Consider the following 10821-nt stretch of genomic DNA (forward strand, 5'->3'; position numbering starts at 1 on the left):
CTGTTTATCAATGATTAATGCTAATGATCCGTTCAAAACACACACACACACACACACACACACACACACACACACACACACACACACACACACACAGACACACACACACACAGACACAGTGTAGACTCAGACCACAGGCGCACGTCATCCACAGAATCTACACGTTGGGTTTGTTGTTGTTAGAATATAGTGTATACAGATTTTCTTTCTGCATTCTCAACATTTGTTTTGAATATTTATCACACATGAAGTTCCAGAGCGCATGACTGAGCAGCCGCTGAGCTCAGCCCCTCGATCGCCCTTTGAAGGGCGAGCGAGAGAGAGAGAGAGAGAGAGGGACAGAGAAAGAGAGAGAAACGGAGAGAACACAGTGGAACCAGTGGTGTAAAGTAACTAAATACATTTACTCAAGTACTGTACTTAAGTACAATTTTGAGGTATTTTTTACTTTAGTGGAGTTTCAATACTTTTACTTCTACTCCACTACATCTCAGAGGCAAATATTATACTTTTACTCCACTGCAATTATTTGAAAACTTTTGATACTACTTTACTTTGTAGATATTGATTATTACAAAACATAAATCACCCTCTTCAGCCCTATACAGACTTAGTTAGGCTATTTGAAAATAGCAGATCTACAAGCTCACAACGCGTCGCAATGCGACGCGTTGTGAGCTTGTAGATCTGCTATTTTCAAATGATTTTATACATTTTTAAAACATGAAATGGAAAATTTCTGCATAAGAACATTTTGGATGCCAATACTTTTGCATTTCTACTCAAGTAAATTCTGAATACCGGACTTGTACTTATTAGTTAACAGAGTATTTCCGCATTGCAGTATTGATACTTTTACTTACAGTAGGTAAAAAATGCGAGTACTTTTTCCACCACCGGTGGAAACTACACTGTAAAATCCAGAGTTTTAATTGATCCTCATCCTCTCAAAGTCTCAACAATGGACCCATAAGGATCCATCTTTACACTTTAGATTGTGTGTCACTGTGCATATGACTAGCCTGTGTTTCAGCCACACTGTGGCTGGTCCTCCTTTGAATCGACCCCCCCCCCCCCCAGCTTAAGCCTGTTGGCTTTGGCATGGACCCTCCCCCTGGTTTATTTAACCTCTGTGTGACTGACAGCATGGACCTCACCCCAGCCCCCCCCCACTACAAACCACTACATTTAACATTTAAAACATCACCGTCTGGAAACGTGTGGTTCCAGTTAAGAGTCACTTCTGATCACCCTGTGGGTAAACTGGTGAGACGGGGTCATTGTGCGTCAGATCCACCGCCGCGGTCAAACAGACGTCCCTGTGAGCTTGTAGATCTGGTATTTTAGAAAAAAATTCAAGATTTGCGCAAATATATATTTTTAAAGCGACCATTTTTAACTCAAATCTTTGCTTCATGGGGGTCCCTGGAACAACATATTGGGGGAGATGGGGGTCCACGGCCAAATACATATAATTTTGGGGGTCCTTACCATGAAAAGGTTTGAGAACCACTGATATTATGGCAAACATACGTTTTTTCAAAAACTGTTAGGATATGGTAGAATCCCCAGAAGCAAAGATTTGAGTTAGAAAATTTCGCTTTAAAAAATATATATAAATTCAAAGATTTAACTGTGCACATTTTCACGATATTTCAAAAATAGCAGCTCTACAAGCTCATAGCGGGGCACTCGGTGCTGCGCTATGAGCTTGTAGATCTGCTATTTTTTAATAGCCAAAGAAATCGACAAAGAAAATGACACACAGAAGACACTGTTCCCGGTCTTACTGTATTAACTACAGCCTGTGTAGGTCTCACTGTATTAACTACAGCCTCTGTAGGTCTCACTGTATTAACTACAGCCTCTGTAGGTCTCACTGTATTAACTACAGCCTCTGTAGGTCTCACTGTATTAACTACAGCCTCTGTAGGTCTTACTGTATTAACTACAGCCTCTGTAGGTCTCACTGTATTAACTACAGCCTCTGTAGGTCTCACTGTATTAACTACAGCCTCTGTAGGTCTCACTGTATTAACTACAGCCTCTGTAGGTCTCACTGTATTAACTACAGCCTCTGTAGGTCTTACTGTATTAACTACAGCCTCTGTAGGTCTCACTGTATTAACTACAGCCTCTGTAGGTCTCACTGTATTAACTACAGCCTCTGTAGGTCTCACTGTATTAACTACAGCCTCTGTAGGTCTCACTGTATTAACTACAGCCTCTGTAGGTCTCACTGTATTAACTACAGCCTCTGTAGGTCTCACTGTATTAACTACAGCCTCTGTAGGTCTCACTGTATTAACTACAGCCTCTGTAGGGCGGATGGAAACGGAGACGAGGCTCATGCAGAGAACCCGGGGTGAGGCAGGGATACACAGGCTGACAGGGGAGGAAGAGCTTTGAACCGCTCCGTCCCGCTAGTCCACACGTCCAACAACAAACACCAGGCCACACACACAGAGGAAAGGAGAGAGACTGTATGAGAGATGAGAGTCTGACGTTACAAACATGCTCTTCATCATGACATGGACACCCAATGAGAGTCTGAGGAGAGGAGTGTGTGGGGCAATAAAATGACAGAGTCTTTGCTTCTTCATTCTATTCATGCTTGGAAAAGCAATCATGACATGGTCAGTGGTGGAAAAAGCACTCACATTTTTTTTACTTAAGTAAAAGTATCAATACTGCAATGTAGAAATACTCTGTTACAAGTAAATGGCATGTGGTCAAAATGTTACTTGAGTAAAAGTACAAAAGTATTGGCATCAAAATATTCTTAAAAGTACCAAAAGTCAAAGTGTAAAATGTTTGAAAATAGCAGATCTATCTAGAGCGATGCGACACGTGAGCTTGTGGATCGGCTATTTTCAAATAGCCTACAGTAAGTATAAAATAGGACTAAAGTGTTTTTTATATATTAATAATTTATATCTGTAAAGTAACTAGTAAGTAAAGTTTAAAAAAATTGTAGTGGAGTAAAAGTACAATATTTTCCTTTGAGATGTAGTGGAGTAGAAGCAAAAGTATTGAAAATTGGAAATACTCCGGTAAAGTAAATGTACCAAAAAATGTTACTTAAGTACAGAGCCATGAGTAAATGTACTTAGTCACTTAACACCACTGGACATGGTGCGTGGATGAGTGGCATGGGGGCCATCCCATCCTCTCAAAGCTTCACAGCGTTCCAACCTCTCCCATCCCATTGCCAGAAAGAACACAGATGGCTCCTATTTGTGTTTCTGCATGTGTCCTGTGTTTGCAATGCGTGCGTATGCATGCGTTGGCCGCACAATATACAGGTGTGGATGCACACGCGTGTGTGTGTGTGTGTGTGTGTGTGTGTGTGTGTGTGTGTGTGTGTGTGGGTGGCGTAGCATGTGACGTAAGCATGTACGTGCTTACTTCCATAAAGGTGGCCAATAACACTGAATGGGGCTTTTTATTCACCTTTATGTGAGACGCCGTCCAAGGCAAGTAATCCCTTCACGGTCAGCGGCCACACATCACAGTGGAACTGTGGCGCCGCTAACGCCCGCCACGCACCGTGGAATAACCCCCGGCGCCATCCAGGAACATACGTGTTACCCAGAGCAACGTCCCAACCTCTGAACCCGGCGGGGCGCTAAGGGGTCCGCCTGAACCCGGCCCTTCTGTAGACACAGGTACGTCAGTGTCCAAGAGAAGGCTGTCACACAACGCTTAAACCTTTTAGACCGGGAACGCATCTGTGTCATTTTTAGATTCCTTTGGCTATTCAAAAATAGCAGATATACAAGCTCATAGCACGGCCGAGCTTGTAGATCTGCTATTTTTTAGATTTAAAAAAATCGTGAAAATGTGTGCAAATCTTTGAATAATATTTTTGTTTTTAAAGCGAACATTTTTTAACTCAAATCTTTGCTTCTCTGCTATAAACAGTCGTTCTCAAACTTTTTTCATGTCAAGGGCCCCCAAAATGAAATGTATTTGGGCGCCGACCCCCATCTCAAAATATGTTGTTCCAGCTAGGGACCCCCCAGAAGAAAATATTTGAGTTAAAGATTTTTGCTTTAAAAACATATATATTCAAGATTTGCCTTTTTTTTTTGTCGTTGATTTTTCAAAGAATATAGCAGATTTACAAGCTTGTATGAGCTTGTATATCTGCTGTTTTTGAATAGCCAAAGGAATCTTAAAATGACACCGATGCATTCCCGGTCTTAACGGGTTAATGCCCACGATGTTTCCAAAGAGGCCGTTTTGGTTTCTCTGCTTCAAAGACGAGCTCTAGCCTCAGAGCTCTAGTCTCAGAGCTCTAGTCTCAGAGCTCTAGTCTCAGAGCTCTAGTCTCAGACTGAAGTAATGCTGCATTCAGAGCAAACAAACAGCCGCTGAGACGGACGGCCTCTTGCTACACCATCTACATCTTGGGTTCTCTCTTTAATAGCTCCTTCTCTCCTTGTCATGTGGAAAACCTTGTATCCAGTGTTGATTTTGACAACAAATTTTGATTTAGTTTTGGTCATATAGTCTTTTGAATAAAGTTCTGTTTAGTTTTAGTCATATTTTAGTCACCTGAAATGTTTTACTTTTGGTCTACTTTTTAGTTGACTAAATACCATAAGATTTTAGTCGACTAAATCTACAGTTGATTTAGTCTAAAATGTATATTTGGCGAGCTGTGATGGTTGATTTTCACTTAGCTACATGCCGAAAATAGCTGATCTACAAGCTCACAACACGTCGCGCTGCAGCGCGTTGCGAGCTTGTAGATCAGCTATTTTCGGTCTGTGACACCCACGCAGACCCATGATGACTTGTCTTTTAGATCTACTGGATCTCTTCTCCACTAGATCCCTCACTAACATTTTAGTCTAGTTTTATTTGTTGACGAAATTGTCAAAATATGTTTAGTCTTAGTTTTAGTCATCATCATAATGTGTAGCTTAGTTTTTATTTAGTTTTTATTTAGTTTTCGTCAGTGAAAAGAGGAAGTCGACCAACATTTTTCGTCATGTTTTAGTTGACGAAATCAACACCGCTTGTATCTCCATTCTTTTTAATACGTAGGTCAATGCTATAGACATAACTGTAGTCGTGGCTTTCTTGAAGTTGTCCTACAGTATACCCGTTTCCTGTTCCAGTTCATTTTCCACATAGCTTCATTTTGGCTAATTTGATTGGCTCGTTTTAATTGCTGCCGAGCCAATCAAACAAAGCCATGGGAAGATGAACCAGAACAGCAAACGGTAGGCCTATCATGTCGCCTCATGGAAACGAGGGACTATACAGTTATGTACAGAGCCTATTGGTCCCACTCTACGTCTCACTGTGGGTTACAAATATTTAAAATATTAAGCCCTGTGTTTAATAATTAAAAAATAAATAAAACATCTCACATAGCGATGCATCAGTTGTGCTATTTTTGAAAAAGCGTTTGCCTATAACGACCTGCCCACAATATGGATGCCAGGTTGAAAGTGATTCATCAACGAAAAGTATCAGAGCTTATGAATTTCATAATTCCAATAGATCAGGGGTTCTCAAAGTGTGGTCCAGGGACTCTGAGGGTTCCATGAGGGGGTTTTAAATTGAACCATTCAAGTCTGTAACTCTGACAGTGTACAAATGGAACCAAACGGACCCGTTAGGGTCCGTTTGGTTCCATTTGTACACTGTCAGAGTTACAAGGGGATACTTTGAAATGTAAAAGTTTGAGAACCACTGCAATAGATCCTTTTGAACAGTTTTGTTTAGCCGCATGCGCTAGTGAGCGGCTCTGTATACAGCACCAGTCGTAGTCCGCCACCCGAGTGAAAAGTCACGACACCTGAGTCAAAAGTGTCGACACCTAAGTCTCATTGGCTGTCCTGGCTGTCCATCACACTTCCCCCCGTTTAAGCTCCCCTTTTAAGCCAATGGGGAGACGAAAATGTAATGGACACGTTAGTCAACGAATTAGACGAGACGAAAATGTTAGGGCGGGACGAATGGAGAAGAGATCCAATCAGAATTACTCTTTTTGAGGGACTAGTTGGGAAGGGATCCAATCAGAACGATCCTCATTGTTAAGTTAGGTTGAACCACCCGGAAGCACACCATATTAGGGGCCAGCATGGACGAACAGAAACCACAACAAGGCAAGGCACGGAGTTACACAGCAGAGAGAGAGAGAAAGGGAGACAGCTTCAGCCAGGATGGTTAGCCTAAATGCTAGTGTGCTTCATTAGACCTAGTTTGCCTATTAAGTTATTATTTGCCCATGTTCACACTGACTTCAATCTTTGCTATTGTTGGGAAGACCCGTGTGGTGTCACAAAATGTTGCCACTACTTATATTAAAAAACATTAGAGCGTTAATTTGCGACGCTAAATGTTGCCAGGTTTGGTGAGAGAAACAAGCAATCCAAAAAACAAGTAATCAGGTCTATGAAAAGATTGGGGCCAAAAAAGCCTGCAACATGCGGCTTTATTATGACTTTGGTCATACTTGTTTTAATGAGAATGAACAATTTTGGACATACAAGGTTTCCACACAACAGCAGAAACATACATACACCTACTGTATGTACAGTATGGACTTTAGAGGACCTATGGTTCTCTGCAGAGCTTTCTTTCCATAACCTCACCTTCCTCTCCTCTCTGCTCTGTGTGAACATGTGTGAGCTGTGTGTTATAGTGTGTAGTGTGTTATAGTGTGTGAGCTGTGTGTTATAGTGTGTAGTGTGTTATAGTGTGTGAGCTGTGTGTTATAGTGTGTAGTGTGTTATAGTGTGTGAGCTGTGTGTTATAGTGTGTAGTGTGTTATAGTGTGTAGTGTGTTATAGTGTGTGAGCTGAGTGTTATAGTTATACTTTGTGGGACGTTTTGTGGTCCGAGTGCTTTGAACAACACAAAGTCATTTGGGAGTCAGTTTCCTCATGGAACACACTCTGTCATTCTAAAAATGCCCCGACGCAATGTGTGCGCACGCACACATGCACATCATTGTTTGCACACACTCTCGTGTACACACACCGACACCGACGCACGTGCGCACGCACGCGCACACACACACACACACACACAAACACACACCATTTCCACCGACAGCTCATGTCAGCAAAGACAAACACATCTGTCTGCAGGGGAACATGTACAATGCAGTGGGAGTGAGTGACCGTGCCAGACACACACACACGCGCACACGCACACACACGCACACACACGCACGCACGCACACACGCACACACACACACACACACACACACAGAGGACAAGTCTCAGGACATGAGGCTGGACACGGCTCAGGAATTCCGGTACGTCAGAACCCTTCCAGGATCACACTGGTGTGTTCTGGTTAGACTCTGCCTCTCAGCGGTATTCAGAGTATTAGAGTTACTAATACACGTATCATGTTCTCACTAATGAGGCTCAAGTATTCCCATTCTGTTGCAAGGGTTGCGAAACACAAATCCCACGGATTAGATGTCGATATGGATTATTCCAGGCCGATATGGAAGGCTGCTGGGCCAATATCAACTGATTTCTTTGTTTTATTTCAAAGATTCCAATATCTAATGTAAGAAACTATGTATCCTAAAACAGTGCTTCTCAACCTTTTAATGTCAAGGATCCCCAACTTGACACTTATTAGCCCGCGGACCCCCATTTGAAAAGATAAGCCAGGGACCCCCATAAGAGAAGATTTTTTACAGCTCTAACCATTTTAATTTCAAGGACCCCCAGTTTGACATGCATTAGGCTACGGACCCCCATTTAATGGCATTTCTATCTCTGGGACCCCAATTTATATTGTAAAATCAATGTTAATTTAACTCGTAAGAACTCTAAGTTACAGACCCATAAGGGTCCATTTGGTTCCTACAGTAACTATCCATCATTTAGCTGGGGATCCCCTGGAACTCCCTCAAGGACCCCTGGGGGTCCCCGGGACCCCACTTTGAGAACCACTGCCCTAAACGACAGCACATTGTGGGTTCGAGTCCCGTCCCCGATGATCTTTGCTGTCTGTCTCTCCCCATCTCTCTCTCCCTGTGTCCTGTCTGTTTCTACTGTAATCTATAAATAAAGGCCAAAAAGACCCCAAACATATCTTAAAAAAAAAAAAAAACGAGAGTGGTGAGTTATTTTTACAATAATTATTGTACATTGTCAAAGCTGAAAAAACTCATTGATATCTCATCTATTGGACCAACTTCAATGCCATTGCTTCTACAGTAGTTCAACCAAACTCTAAATGACCTTAGTGGGTATGACCTTCGTAGCCTCTGGTGACCCCAACTCCACCCCATCACAGGGCTCACCAGAGTGTTACTATCACACACACACACACACACACAGTATATCGGTATCAACAGACATCCATGTTGAGTCTTAACGGTCTGAACATCTCCCCTCATCGGCCTGTTGATTTAGTGATATTTACAGCTTTTGGAACCTTTGCTATTTTGTGTCACATCTCATTAAAACGTCTGTGAGAGGAAGAGCTGGAATCCAGTCTCTGGTTGAATGTTCACAGGTGGTGCGTAGGGGTGGGGGGGGGGGGGGGGGGGGGGTGCGTAGGGGTGGAGGTCCAACTCATTACTTTGGGTTTGAGGACCTGGTGGTGTTGTGTTACTTTGGTGAAAAGAGATGTGAGATGTTAAACCGGATGTTTCAACACTATATAACAAGGGAGTAGAGTGATATTCATATGAGACACACACACACACACGCAAGCAAGTACACACACACACACACACACACACACACACACACACACACACACACACACACACACACAGTATGTCAGTATGTCATCCACCAGCATGGAAATTGAACAGAGCTAAGCTGATGAACATTGTTTTCTCAGAGGCTCTGAAGGATTATGATTACAATACATTCCTTTAAATCAAACCTAAAGACTATTCTGTTTGCGGCTATCTTTGTTGGTTGTTTTCTATCATTTATTCTGCACTGTAATTTTACATTTTATATTATACTCATATATCCTTTTCTAATGTGAGAGATGTGAGACAATGCTCTGTGTCTTAATGTCCTACTGCTTAATGTTTTGTGTAAAGACCTTTAAATTGCTTTTTTGTTGAAATGTATTATACAAATAAAGTTGCCTCGCCTTTTTGACAGCTTCTAGATGAAATTAGGTTTGTCTGGCATAGTGCATCTTGGGTAAAGTTTTAACTTAAAGGTAGGGTAAGTGATTTTCTTTGGTTATAATAAGTGTTAGATAGCTCTATATTCTGATAGTAGTCATTGCTATAGTGTGTTTGTTCAGTAGCAGGAGTCTCCATGTCTCTCCAGCTCTTCATTAAACAGAATTTTTCAGGATACCAATTATATCCAATCAGGATTCAGGATAGAGAACTCAGTCAGGATACAGATTCAACTAGTGAAATTGGAAGTGATGACACAAAGAAACGAGCAGACAAAATGGGAACTGGAGCTGATAAATGGGTACTATACTCTCTCTGGTGACATTGTGTCACCTACCTGAACATATTTTCTGTTCATTAAAGAGCTGGAGAGACAGGGAGAATCCTGTTACTCAACAAACACACTAAAGCAATGAATACTATCAGAATATAGTACTTTAACCTTTTAACACGTTTTGTTTTAGTTTTAACCCAAAAATATCACTTACCCTACCTTTAAAGTTTTAACCCATAGAGTTATATTAGCCACATAATGGTTGTGATTGAAAACCATGAGATTAAACCTCATGCTTGTCTTAGTGATCTGCCCACGTTGTCCATATTGTGTGGATTTTATGAACCTTTATAGGGCTTTGCTGCATGGAAGTAGATGGCTTTATCTATGACAGTGGTCCTCAACCAGTGGTCTGGGGACCACCAGTGGTCCTTGAAGGGGGTTCCAGGTGGTCCCCAGCTAAATGATGGAGAGTTGGTAACCAAATGGACCCTTATAGATCTTTAACTCTTGAGAGCGTAAAATGAAACCAAATCATTTCAAGCTCTCAAGGGTCAAATTGTTGTTAAACATCTGCATTATTTAATTAAAGAATTGTTATTTTGTATCAACGTTGGCCTGTAATCTCTCCTATGGTACCAACGTCAATACAGAATGGAATTGTGGACAAAATCGTATCCAACTATAACAAAATATTCTAAGTCTTGTGTCTGAGAGTCTAAATCTCATCAAACGGTGGTCCTTGGCTCAAAAGCCGAATAAATAATGGACCTTGATATGAAAATGGTTGAAAACCACTGATCTATGAGCTGCTGCCTGTCTTTACTATTCTGTGCAGAGGATTTATGGAGCAGTAGCTCTGTTTGCTGTTGTGTTTTAGGCCCAAAAACTGGGTGGCAATCAATCATGTTCAGTCCATGTTTGTGGCCATGAGGCTGAAGGCTGACAGGAACTATTTTGTGTTGTGGCTGTTGTTGACGCTCCAAATGTGACAGGATGGCTGACTGTTGTTAGTTTGCACGATTGGCAATACAGCCCTTGTGTATTGCTCTTGGCCAGTGACCCCACCACACACACACACACACACACACACACACACACACACACACACACACACACACACACACACACACACACACACACACAGTGAGAGAACTGAAAGGGAATGCCAGTTCCTCATTGATGATAATTAGCAATCTAATTGTTGCGGCGGCTGTTCAGGCTAAAGCGTTTTATATGCTCTGGACGTGTCTGCTCTCGTTTTTCTGTTCCTATTCATCAATGGTGAAAAGCAACTATTTACTTGAGTGCTGAGCCTGTACTTAGGTACAATTTTGAGGAACTTTTACTGCACTTGAGCGTTCACATTTCTTCAATACTTCATACTTACACTGCACTACATCTCAG

At 41.8% G+C, this 10821-nt stretch overlaps 1 protein-coding gene across 1 annotated transcript in view; it reads right to left on the bottom strand.

Annotated features, from left to right (window-relative positions):
- Window positions 1–10821, bottom strand: part of LOC311058957 (cartilage acidic protein 1-like) — an 83481-nt gene that overhangs the window by 956 nt on the left and 71704 nt on the right. The gene's annotated exons all lie outside the window — the stretch shown is intronic.

Source organism: Gymnoscopelus microlampas (genome assembly GCF_963454915.1).
Source record: "Gymnoscopelus microlampas genome assembly, chromosome: 13".
In the NCBI taxonomy this organism is placed as follows: domain Eukaryota; kingdom Metazoa; phylum Chordata; class Actinopteri; order Myctophiformes; family Myctophidae; genus Gymnoscopelus; species Gymnoscopelus microlampas.